This window comes from Amblyomma mixtum, chromosome 3, assembly GCF_055824585.1.
Source record: "Amblyomma mixtum isolate Tamu chromosome 3, ASM5582458v1, whole genome shotgun sequence".
In the NCBI taxonomy this organism is placed as follows: Eukaryota; Metazoa; Arthropoda; class Arachnida; order Ixodida; family Ixodidae; genus Amblyomma; species Amblyomma mixtum.
Window position 1 is genome coordinate 59757707 of NC_143014.1, and position 13243 is coordinate 59770949.

Below are 13243 nucleotides of genomic sequence, written 5' to 3' on the forward strand. Positions count from 1 at the left end.
AGCTCGTTAGAGCAGCCTTGCCCGGAGTGGCCGCCGCCTGTTCGCCAAGCGAAAGAGCACGTCCGCGGCGGTTACGAAATTGTTTTTTTAGTGACTTGTCGAGCAGACGGGTACCACAGACGAAATCTGCCGCTGCGTGGCCCCAGTGAGAGTATTAAGAGGAGAGAAACGCGTGATCGTAATTTTGTTGAAATAAGCGTGCTGTGCTCAAATTCACTTGTCGAGCAGACGGGTACGACAGACGAAATCTGCCGATGCGTGGCCCCAGTGAGCGTATTAAGACGAGAGAAACGCGTGATTTTGTTGAAATAAGCGTGCTGTGCTCAAATTCACTTGTCGAGCAGACGGGTACGACAGACGAAATCTGCCGATGCGTGGCCCCAGTGAGCGTATTAAGACGAGAGAAACGCGTGATTTTGTTGAAATAAGCGTGCTGTGCTCAAATTCACTTGTCGAGCAGACGGGTACGACAGACGAAATCTGCCGATGCGTGGCCCCAGTAAGCGTATTAAGACGAGAGAAACGCGTGATTTTGTTGAAATAAGCGTGCTGTGCTCAAATTCACTTGTCGAGCAGACGGGTACGACAGACGAAATCTGCCGATGCGTGGCCCCAGTGAGCGTATTAAGACGAGAGAAACGCGTGATTTTGTTGAAATAAGCGTGCTATGCTATGCTAAGGGATGATCCCCACGCTGGCGTCGCTGCGTCTCATGGTGGGATAGGTGGTAGCGATTTATTTTAAAGAAAAAATAAAAAAAGGCGAACGAAAGGAATGTTGCCGGCCGCGTCAATTGCCATCTGTAGCACGCGAGCTGCAGCCGGCGGAGGTGAAAGGGAAAATATAGCGAGGAGAAGTATAGCGGGGAGCGATGGCAAGAATGGACAGGGAAGAGCTTTGTATGCTATTTATAAAATTCAAAAAGTAATCAAGTTCGCGCCGCTCGCGCGCAAATGTCCGGGCTCTGTCCGAAAGCAAGAGCGCGCGAGCGGCCACTGTGCACAATCATTTACAGAAAACGACAAATTGTACGTAGCGTCCTGTCTCGAACTAATCGCGCGCGTGGCACACTGCCTTCGTCCACTCGTCCGGCGACACGTTGCCGGTTGGGGCAGCAACTCCAAACTTCTTGAGAAGCAAAACTATTTTCTTGAAGACGGAAACAAAAATAAAGACAACAGGAGAAAAAGGCGGTTAAAAAAAAAAGGCGGTTTGAAAAAGGTCTGTAGAAAAGCGGCCGAGATTGGGACTCGGCGCGCTCCTCTTCTTTGTTAGCAGCTGGTTTTAATACCATCGATAATTGGGCGGACCTTTATTAAATCTGCTCTCGCGCAATTTCAATCAATACTGCTGCAGTGGCACTGTAGGCACAAGTGGGCGGCGCCCAGTGCTCGCCAGAGCCCGACTCTAGAGGCGCCAGTAATGTCCGCTGCTTAGCTAGACAGTCCAGGTTTTCAGAAGTCGCCGACCTTACTGACCCCCCCCCCCCCCCCCCCACTTGAGAGCTAATCTCTTTTCAATAGGAAACGGTCGTTGGCCCTTTGGTCCCCGTTTCCCGCGGCCTTGGAGAGCGTACAAAGCGCGCGACGCGCTGTCACCATTCCTAACCCCTCTAGACTTCCGATGGACACGGTAGTTACCGTCAAAAGGGGGAAGGAACCTACTGGCGCCGTAGGCGTCTAGCAACATGGACACTTTTAATTGGGGTAGGCAGTGTTGAACTGAATAACTGATAACAACGAAATTGTAGGCTGTGCTTGGTGAGCTTCGAAAAAAGTGCGAAATTCGGGCGTCTTCAGAAGCAGCCTTGCAGAAATAATTACTTCATGTGCGTGCATCCAATTATTGCCCAGGCACTTCGTAGTGGCTGGATATTTTTTTCTTCTGGCAGTTAAGAATGCTCTGGAGCTCGTGCTGCGTTGAAAGCCGCATTCAGAACAGTAATTGTAGGAACGAAAACATCTTCGACCGAAGTCCGTCTTTATGGGTTTTTGAGATAGTTGAGAGGAAACTGACGCCAACCAATATTTTTATTTTTTTGCCCACCGTTTCGGGACCAACTTGGTCCCTTCTTCAGGGGTGGGTGCTGCCTTCGCTCTGCCTTTGTTAGCCCGTGGCGCTGTGCACTAACGCACGAGGAGGGAAGCGTTCCTGGAGTCCTATTCATCGCCGCCTTTGTGAACCGGCCGGATGTGTCATGACTCCACATGTCGCCTCTTGAACGGTTTTATTTTTTTCGCGCAGATTTAAAAGGTTTATTAAAACGAAATACAAATGAGCTGTAAGTTTCATAAAAAAAGTTAGTACAGTAGGAGGTCCCAAAGTGGAAACTGTCTGGGGGACCTCCCATCAGGAATACATAAGAAAAGTGCACAAGTTTGGCAGGGGAGCTGGAACAAAAGTATACAATTAAGTTAAAACCGATTGGTGTAATCTGCGCCAATGAATAAGTCATACAATAGTTAGCGGGCATAATTTAACAAAAAAGGCATAAAACAGCAAAGCATAAGAGCAAGAGAAAGAACACAAAAAGACATCGGATAGCAATGGGCATTGAATAAATGCAGATATAAAACATAGGCGGAGGGAAAACCAAGAGGTTCCAGATGAGTAACAAATGACCGTTTGCTGTCAGAGTGGGGAACAGAAAATGAGATTAAGGCAACCTTAAGCATGGCATGAGGCTTAATGGGTTGATGAGAGATGTTTTTTTAGTAAAGTGTAGAAAGCGGGCTGCGAACGTGCGGATTTGATTGCTAGTGGTAATGAATTCCAGGTTTTGATGGCGGAGAAAAAAGCAGTTTGTTTTCCATAATTTGTACTCACTTTTGGTAGAAGAATATTGTTTTGTTCAGAGAATCTAGTGTTATTGCTATTAGCAAGGAAAGATGCGGAAAAACAGAGAAGTTGATTATTATCATTGCGAGCGCGGTAGATTAGAAGGCCTAACCTAAGATTAAGGAGGCATTTCAACGGCAGAATGTTTAGGTCAGAGTAAAGAGGTGAAGCAGAGGCTGTGTATGGGCTGAAAGATAAAATGCGAAGCGCTTGACTTTGAAGATGAGAAATACATGACACATGGCATGAATGGGTATTTCCCCATGATGACAGGCAATAATTAAGGTGACTGTTAATGAAATCATAGAACAGGGATAAGAGAACATGGCGTTGAAAGAAATGTCTAGTTTTTATTAACACCCTTATTCCAAACGAAATTTTTTTACTGATAGATTTCGTGTGTAGATGAAATTTTAGATGGCAGTCAAGCGTGATGCCGAGAAATGTAACGGATTCGGAGGCAGTGATAATATGATGTCCCAGATAAACGTGTGGGCTCGGGATGACATGCTTTTGATGAGATCGGAATATCATGAAAGTGGTTTTTATAGGATTAAGTTGTAGCAAGTTATATTCACACCATAAAACAATATTCTGTAAGTCTATGTTTAATTTGTTTATTAGGCTTGTGAAAATGCTGTCCTGAGTGAATAATGTCGTATCATCCGCGTAAAGTATACATATTGTGTTAATTAAGGACAAAGGTAAGCCATTGATGAAAATGAGAAAAAGAAGCGGACCTGAAATGGAACCTTGTGGCACTCCTAAATTAATAGTTAAAGGGGAAGACAGTGTTTCTTGTAGCTGGACGACTTGTATGCGGTTAGTAAGATAACTGCGTAAAAGAGCTAAAGCAGGCCCACAGATGCCTAGAGATTCTAATTTAGTGTACAGTATAGTAAAGTTTCGCCTACACCAAAGGCGAAAAGGTTCTTTTCCTCTTCTTTCCTTTTGCACCAGGGGTGCAAAATCTCTGGGACCGCCACTGGCGCGACGTGCCCTTCGAACTGCTAACCACATACGATCATGGACGAAACGGCCATTCCGACGACGATCCGGAGGAGAAACTTAACTGGCGCCGTGACCATTACGACCAGAGTTTCAAGTTAACTGGTGCCATGACCAGGATGAGTATGACCAGTGTTTCAAGTTAACTGTACCCGTCTGCTCGACAAGCGAATTTGAGCACAGCACGCTTACTTCAACAAAATCACGCGTTTCTCTCGTCTTAATACGCTCACTGGGGCCACGCAGAGGCAGATTTCGTCTGTCGTACCCGTCTGCTCGACAAGTGAATTTGAGCACAGCACGCTTATTTCAACAAAATCACGCGTTTCTCTCGTCTTAATGCGCTCATTGGGGCCACGCAGAGGCAGATTTCGTCTGTCGTACCCGTCTGCTCGACAAGTGAATTTGAGCACAGCACGCTTATTTCAACAAAATCACGCGTTTCTCTCGTCTTAATACGCTCACTGGGGCCACGCAGAGGCAGATTTCGTCTGTCGTACCCGTCTGCTCGACAAGTGAATTTGAGCACAGCACGCTTATTTCAACAAAATCACGCGTTTCTCTCGTCTTAATACGCTCACTGGGGCCACGCAGAGGCAGATTTCGTCTGTCGTACCCGTCTGCTCGACAAGTGAATTTGAGCACAGCACGCTTATTTCAACAAAATCACGCGTTTCTCTCGTCTTAATACGCTCATTGGGGCCACGCAGAGGCAGATTTCGTCTGTCGTACCCGTCTGCTCGACAAGTGAATTTGAGCACAGCACGCTTATTTCAACAAAATCACGCGTTTCTCTCGTCTTAATACGCTCACTGGGGCCACGCAGAGGCAGATTTCGTCTGTCGTACCCGTCTGCTCGACAAGTGAATTTGAGCACAGCACGCTTATTTCAACAAAATCACGCGTTTCTCTCGTCTTAATACGTTCACTGGGGCCACGCAGAGGCAGATTTCGTCTGTCGTACCCGTCTGCTCGACAAGTGAATTTGAGCACAGCACGCTTATTTCAACAAAATCACGCGTTTCTCTCGTCTTAATACGCTCACTGGGGCCACGCAGCGGCAGATTTCGTCTGTGGTACCCGTCTGCTCGACAAGTCACTAAAAAAACAATTTCGTAACCGCCGCGGACGTGCTCTTTCGCTTGGCGAACAGGCGGCGGCCACTCCGGGCAAGGCTGCTCTAACGAGCTGGGCGGTTGCGGCGCGACAGCGTAGCTGTAGGCGGAGGAGAATGTAAAAGGGAGAGGGAACAAATAGTCTGGCCACACTGGGTTTTAGTTCACAATCTGGCAACCTTATAGCCTGGCAACACTGGAAGTCGCGCAAGTCTGGCAACACTATAGTATGGCAACACTGGGATAGCCATAGAGTTTCTTACTATTACCTAGAGGGAAAGCTGGCAAGCCGTCTATGGGAGTTTGCATGGAGACCCCACGTGACCACCTCAGCCACCATGGGCGCTCAAAGCATCATGGGGCGGTGAGCTATTGGTTGCGGAACTGTAACTTTTGGCCAAAAAATAATAAAAAAATAAAGCTGTTTGATAGCTACAAACGTCCTAACATTCAATATCTTGTCTAATGATTGAAACAAACGAGCAGAAAAGCATTTAAGTGCAAAGTTTGCCCAAAATAAGAGACGACTAGCTTTCCTATTGGCGCAGTATTGAACATTAAAAAAGCTAATATTTCGTGCTCAACAGGCGCACTCTTAAAAGTAAATATGTTTTCAGAAAAAATGTTGTTGTTTAGATACTTTAAGAGGTTTTTTAATGGCATTTCGGAAGAGTAAAACCTTTTATTGGCGTCGTTTGTCATCGCGTCTTCACTACTATGGCTTTTGCACACTGCGTTCGCGCGAAAGTCGTCTGCGCACACACGAACTACGTTTTCGGAATGAAACGCCTTAGTACTGCCACTCTGTGTTCCCGAAAAACTACGACTGTGCCGCAACAAGTAGCTCACCGCCCCATGATGCTTTGAGCGTCCATGTTGGCTGAAGTGCAGCGCCGCCAGCTTTCCCTCTAGGTAGTAGTAAGAAACTCTATGGGGATAGCAGACGGCGGGTACGTCTCACGAAACCCAGCCGTCAACAAGAAACTTCATTCATGTATACTAGCAAACGCGCAATGAACAGGGTGCAGGCTACCGTGGGGACAATGTTAAAAAGTACATGAGTGTTTTTGATCATTCTCGTGGATATCGTCGCTGTTCAAAATAAAGTAATTTGATCACCTTCCCTTCGTATTTCTGCGATTTTTGGATACTATAATTAAACAATTTTCAAGAATGAGAAAGTTTGTTATCGTCCGCTTCTTTTGGGCTTCTTAGCAAAAGTCGCGCCGCTTTTTTGGGGCTTGTTTTGGGTAGTTATTTGCTTATTTGCTCGGCGGCATCTGGCAACTCTGGCACTACACGACGCATGTCAGCGCAGTCTGTGTCCCCTCTCGTTCTCCGCCCTGAAGCGCTGTTGGAAAATTACGAATACCAGCTCGCCCAGTCTGCAGTTGTTCAGCATAATTAGCTGTGCATGAAAGATTGTCCTCTTTTGCGGCGCGTATTGTGTTAATTGCATCCAGTCCTTTGTGCCTTTTTCCCCATGCTTGCAGGATGTTGTGAAATCTCGCATGCTGGCTTTGAACGCATATGACAATGCCCCACTTCAGCCGCGTGGCATGTTTGCATTCTTACTTCTCACTCAACCTCTCATAATTTGTGAACTGGTCTAACCGCTATCTTGAATTGCCGACTATACCTGTGACCCCACACACCTGTCAAACAGTAGCGTGCATGTTAAGCACTTAGTACTGGTTTTACTGATTGCTAGTTATGTGTTTACTAGAGCAAAGTGGAATAAGCGGTAACAAACGAAACGAATTATGGAAACAGTACATTGCATTGTGTGTGACAAATATGTACAGGATGCGTGCACGCTTGTGCTTCCCACCTTTGAACTGCTCATCCACTGTCCTCTTGACTGTTTTGAACAGGAATCTGTTCAGTGCTTAAATGTGATATAAAGAAACTATTTCCTGGTCTGCGCCCTTCAATGCACAAAAAAAAAGCCATGAAGTATTCATTATGTAGCTATAGCATGCAAATGTGCAGTCCAGTAGCTCGCTGACAATTGACACATAAGGAATGAACATTCTGAGTAAGAAATATCTTGCCGGGTGCATTTTTCATTTCTTCTGTCACATTAGTCATTTTTCAGACAGGCAGACAGATTGAGCAGATTGAGGTTGTAGTGCGATCCAGGTCATATACAGGGTTGCCGTAAAGGTTTCGATGACCATCGCATCCCTCAAGTGGAATATACAGCAGCTTTTCTTCCATGTCGTGTGTTTCTGCTGCAGCTGTCATCCTTAGTTTTCTAAGAACTGAAGTATGTGAGCAGGTGTAACACAGAAATGAATGTGACAAAAATATAACATTGTGTGCACATTTGTTACAGCTGGCAAAATGAAATAATAAATCAAACTAATAGTGCCTTGCCTGCAAGAAGTGTGTTTGGTATACTAAGTGTCAGTAAACAAAGTATTAAAAACGGTGAAATGGTGAAGTGTAGAAGCATACCTTGGCATTCCTTTAAACGGCATAGTAGATAGGGTTACTGCTGCTACGGGCTGCTTACGGAGATTTCAGTGCCCACTGAACATCACGCTCATTGAAATTTCAGGCGTGCATTTGTTGCATCCTTGTTCTTTTTTGTGTGCATGCGTGTGTGCAAATATTTTTGTGGTAAGGTGCCTCCTGTGCTTTAAGTTTCAGAAGAATATGGCTGAATGTTATAACATGCCACTTGCTTGTTCTATGCATGTACCATATACACTTGACTAAGGGCCCTGCACTCGTCTATGGGCCACTATGGCCGGCTTGGGAGCCACTAAGTACGGGGGGGATTTGCAAAAAGCAACTGCACTTCACGCATGTGTAGCCTTCTTTGTGTGGCACGCTACCCAGGGAGCTACCAGTAATGACAGCTGTCTGCTGCTATCATTGTTGTCATCTTCAAGCATGCATGTGCTCAGAGCCAATGGAAACGGCCGGCCATGAAATGATGCCGACTGGACAGCTAAGTTGTCTGCTTGTAGATTTTAAATTCTTAGTGTGTGGCGTCTCCAGACATTATGTTTTAAAATTACAGGAATTTGAAATGCAATGAATACAACAGAAATGACTTCATCTACAAGGGTAGCAAGGATTTGGGCCCAAGCATCAGTGACAGCAGTACCGACGAAGCATAAAGGTGCCTGCGACTGGACAGCAGATAAAGCCTCAGGCTGTATAGACCTTTTTCAGTTTTAGCCTCGCTCCCAACGTGCCGAAGACCCCCATGTTGCTTTCCTCCTCTCTCAATGGTTCGGAAAGGCGGTGTCCGTGCGTCCCGTGCGTTCTCTGCGGTTCTCCGTGTTTACTGTATGTGGTTGCTTAGCTGTAGTAGCTCGATTTGGGTGTATGTGCGATTAAAGCTGAAACTAGGTCTTCGGGAAACCACTGCACAGTCGTCTGCTGTTCAAACAACTACAGGAAGCAAAGGCGGCTTGAATCGGAGCAGTGTGAAGAACACAGAGAGCCACAGCGGCAGTGCAGTTGCCGGCTGTTTCAGCTACACATACCTTACACGCGAGCACCTACTGCTGATGTCGCTAAGATATGTGTCGTCTGTGACCCTTGTAAAATCAAAACATAAGCAATAATTTGGGTAAACGATGCAGCAGCATTGCGGGTTACGTGAAACATTTCTGTTATAACTGCCGACACTGGTGACTGATTATTAACGGCACTGTAAACATAGCTACTTGACAGTACTTGAAAGCCATGATGCATTGCACAAATGCCACAGCTGTTTGCTTGCAGTAAATATCCAATAAACCAGCAGGACTTAAAAAACTGAAGGCCGCAGCTTTGACATGTCCTTGCATCGTGACACCTCATCGACCAAATACTATGTTCAACTGATGCCATAATGCAAAGTGCCGATTGTTTAAAAAAAAAAATGTGCCTATTAGGGACATGTAATCAGCAGGCACGCAGTGCCCACCCGACCACACGCACGCGCTTTCTCGCTCTATCGGCATTAATCAGCAGCCGCACCAGAGACGGACCAAGCAGATGTGCCCCTCAGAAACTGTCACAGCAGGTGCACCAGCTTCGAGTGTATAAATTACATCGCATTCAAAGGCCAGATGCCTCTCTGCTACATCTTTTTCCGAGTTTAGCGAAATATCACACGACGCGAAGCTCCAAATCCAATTTCCTCTGTTCCTCCAACACTTTGCTTCGACGCGCACGCCGACGGATGCACTGGCACTCCAAAGAGCGCTGCCACACACTCGCATGTTCACGCTAAGAGTGGACCACCCTACAGCTGCACACTTCACCAGTTATTTTACCGTTAGTACGAAGTAATCAAGAAATTTATGCAAAGCCAAAAGCTGCAACAGAACTCTGCGCTTATGCACTCCAGCGGTGCCTTCTCCATGTAGCACTACAGAAAGTACCATTTTTTAGGACAGTGCGGAGGGAAAATGTAGTGAAAGACGCGGTCGAACGCAGTTGCAACCTGTTCGTGTCACCAGCGTAGCGCACAGCAGACCGCTTGAGCGCTTGACAAGCAACACTGCTGTTAGCTCGGAACGGAGCGGTTTTTCTTTTATAATTATAACTACTACATAGAAGCGCTCAGCAAGTTTCATGCTCACATTAATAAATGTCTCGATTATTGATACCAGAAAGCCGTTAAATGAATTGCGCACACTTGCGTAGAAGTGCACCTCCAATGTCGATTTTCAGCACAACTTGCAGGGAAACATCCGCGTCGCCGCTCGCCGAAGCACGGGCCATTTTGTCCACAGTTGCTCAGTGCATACAGTGCAATACTTTGCAGGTCAAAAATCGTGCAAAAATCAACACTGGGGTAAGGCTGAACAGCGCGGCGAGTACTCGCTGCCTGTATTGCAGCGGCAGCCACCCAAGCCGACATGGCGGAGAAATCGGCCAGACGCAAGACTGCGCTGCTGTCGTAATATGGCCACGTGCACCTGAAAAAGGTCTATAGTACAGTAAAGTAGTTTTCCCGTAATATGGTTGGGAGATTGAACAATAAGTGTCGCTTTCGTGTAAGGGCCGCACCTCGCCAAAATTGCGAAATAAAAGTGCAGACTTTACTATAGTAGAGTTTATGCAGCATTTCTTTGTTCGTTGTTTCTGAGGTTTTATTTTTTAATGCAGGAGTATTAAAAGCCTGAGTGGGGAAAAAAAAATGTCAGTCGTAAGATTCGCCACTTGGCTGGAGGAAAGCAAGGTCACTTGTGGTAAAGGCACCAGCGGCGTCTAACGCTATTGAATTGCTAACACACGTGGTAATCGGGTGTCCCTGATATTTTTTTTTTTGTATGCATCTGTGGTTTGCCTTTCTTAGTGCACTTTCTGTGGTTGCCTGAAGCAAACCACATCTTGAAATGTTGGCATGCCAAAACCTTAAATGGGGCACATGCATTCTGAGGCATGTATCCTTGGCAGAGTTTGTTTCGGTATGCATTCTCACGTATTATATTCTCTGTTTACAGGTTTCAGCGTGAACATCATTGCGCTTCTGGTCCACCTGCATTTTGCCTGCCCGCAGTTTTATCACAATGCTTGGATATTGCACCGTTGCTCTTGAGGGAACCTGCAAACTGCCTGCATTTTAGCACTAGAATTCTTTGCTCATGTTTATGCTAGTGTTCCATCCTGAAGTACTGCCTGTAGTTAAAGTGTGTGCAGCAGCGCATATTTACTTTTTAAAATTGTGCATGATCCTGAACTGCCTTGTGATGGCATATGCACCGCTTGGGGAGCAGCGTTTTTTCTTTCCCCATCCAGCATGCTCCTCCTTTGATATCAGTTTTGCAGACATGCCATGATCTACAATGTGAACTTCTGCATGTTTTTTGTGATTTTTTCTCTTGTTCCTATCTCTAGATTCCTTATGCATACTCTGAGAAGGTTGCTGGTCAGCACCGGTCAGTGATGCTAACTAAAATACAGTTAAAGGGCCCGCCGTAATGGCTCTGGCTGCTGACTGCAAGGTGGTGCAGTCAAATCCTAGCCACAGTTCGATAAAGGTGTAAAAACTCCCGTGTGTTGTGAGATGTCAGTGCATGTCAAGGAACACGTACATTCAGTCTAAATTAATCCACAGCCCTCCACTAGGGCGTTCCTTGTTGCCACTGTGCAACTTTCGGGCATGAAACCCTGCGTGCCATACCACAGCAGTATGGCTGAGGGTCCAGTTATGTCAGAACGTTGCTGTTTGTTTTGAAAATATTTAAAATTGGTTACTAGCTCTATGAGTGCAGCTGTGCACAATGCCAGTGATGGCCAGTGTGCCATGCCTCTTGTTACCATGGCACTGGGCTGAGGCTACTAATATAAAAAACATTTCAGCGCAGACACATCCAGCTGACAGTTTAGGACTACGGTTCTTGCATGCGATGCCTTGAAGGTGCATTAAACAGGATTTCTTGTTGTCTCAGTGTACACGCTGCGAACATTCTAACAAATGCCCTGGAACCCACCTTTTTTTTTTTTTAAGTCATCATGGAGAGTAGGAGGAGTCAGCCAACATGGTTGGTATGGTAAAAAGCGTGTGGAGTGGCTTTCAGCCAATTGTGTTTCAGCTCCGCTGTGCCATTGGCTGAGTAATATGCATGCAGAGTAATCTTGGAAAATGTGTGGGCTGCTGTTTGGACTATGTACAGCTGTAACAGACGGTCGGGCACATCACTGTAGCTGCAGATGAGGAAACATTGTCAAATTGCTTTGGATTTACTTCAGTGATATATTCTCTGAGCAACAAATATGTACCAGTTTTATCAGATTACTACTCACACATCTTAACAGATGATAGTATTTTCATTGGCCATCGCAGATTGACGAGGTCGAGTCTCTCAAAACCAAATATAGTCCATGCGTATTTTACTTCCGCGGGCTTAATTTGTGGCTATGTTCTCTGCATTTGAAAATATTCATTCAAAGAAAACATAATAGCCCCCCCCCCCCAGTGCACCTTTATGCTCGTGTTGGTTTTTTAAAATCAATGCAGGCCATGCTCGTCTGCCGGAAGCTGCTCGCGACTTTGCTGTAGCTCATTTGAGCATGTGCACATGCTGTTGAATAAAGAATTTTCAGATATTTTGTGTTTTTACATTGAATGAGCTCCAACATGAGATTCCTCACATGCACAGCACTGTTTGCAAGCACCTTGAACACAGAATGTTTCCAAAGAAGGGGCCATGCAGAGCACACACTAGAGGGTTTGATGTTGGTCGCATATCGAGGTCGTTATTGCTTTTGTGGGTGCAGAGAGGAAGTTACGTGATATAGAGCTCGGCACCTCATTATGGTTGAAAAAGACGAAAAATTCTTTGTCACAAACTTTATTTCAATGAAGGCATAGTCGACACATTGCTCAGAGAATGAGAAGCTGGCTGTTTGCTTTCACAAGGAACGAAAAGGAAGTGAACGCTAGCGTAGGCAATTTCAATGGAGCTGCAGTGCAAAAGTGCCCGTGTGTTGTGGAAGTGAATCGGATATCTGCAAGGCGTCCAATCTAACCACACAGTTCCACAATGCAGGTTCTTTTAGCTTGTGTGCAGTTTTGGGATCAAGCAGGCTTTCTGTGAAACATGGTCAGGCGAAGTACATGTGGCCAAAGCCCAGCCCTCCCGCAGCCTGTGCTGCCTCTAGGGCACACTCTAGGGTGTAGTGAAAAGTGCCTCTTTGCAACAAACTTATGTTAGCTGCATGTACCGGGTGTTTCAGTGAACATTTTTCAAAATTTTATTTTTGAGGGAAAACTATGGCTTTTGTGGCATAGTATTATCAGTATTGATGGACATCAGAAAATGGGTGAATCATCTTAACTAGTAGGCTGGTTCTAATTTTTAATAGACTTTTTAACTAGTAGAGCTATGTACCTAGTAGCAATTAGCGATTTGTAGTTGGTCGTTAATAGTCATATATTTTTAGAATTTAGAAAACAATTACCCTCGGCAATGTGGCTCGACAAAATTTGGCTTTTTTTCGACTAGTTACGTACACTAGAGGGGTTGCTTTGCCTGCATGCTTTTGAAAGCACATGTATTAGGTTTTTTCGCGATGCAGCCAAATTTTGTCGAGCCACAGCGGCGAGGGTAATCGCATTTTCGAAATTCTTAAAACTTGTGTGGCGATTACAGAGGAGGCTTCAATAACTGCAACTAACTGTTTAACTCTACTAGTAATTATTAAATATTAGTTGATGAGCTTGCTAATTAAGACATTTCAGAGGTTTTCTGGCGTCCATCAACACTAGCCGCCGTAGTGGCTCAGCGGTTATGGTGCTCGGCTGCTGCCCCGAAAGATGCGGGTTT

At 45.6% G+C, this 13243-nt stretch overlaps 1 long non-coding RNA gene across 1 annotated transcript; it reads left to right on the top strand.

Annotated features, from left to right (window-relative positions):
• Positions 1–1557: 1557 nt before the first annotated feature.
• On the top strand, positions 1558–12023 carry LOC149350348 (uncharacterized). Its single transcript, XR_016290340.1, has 2 exons — positions 1558–3969; positions 10418–12023. It is a non-coding gene; the product is annotated as an uncharacterized LOC149350348 (long non-coding RNA).
• The last annotated feature ends 1220 nt before the right edge of the window (positions 12024–13243 follow it).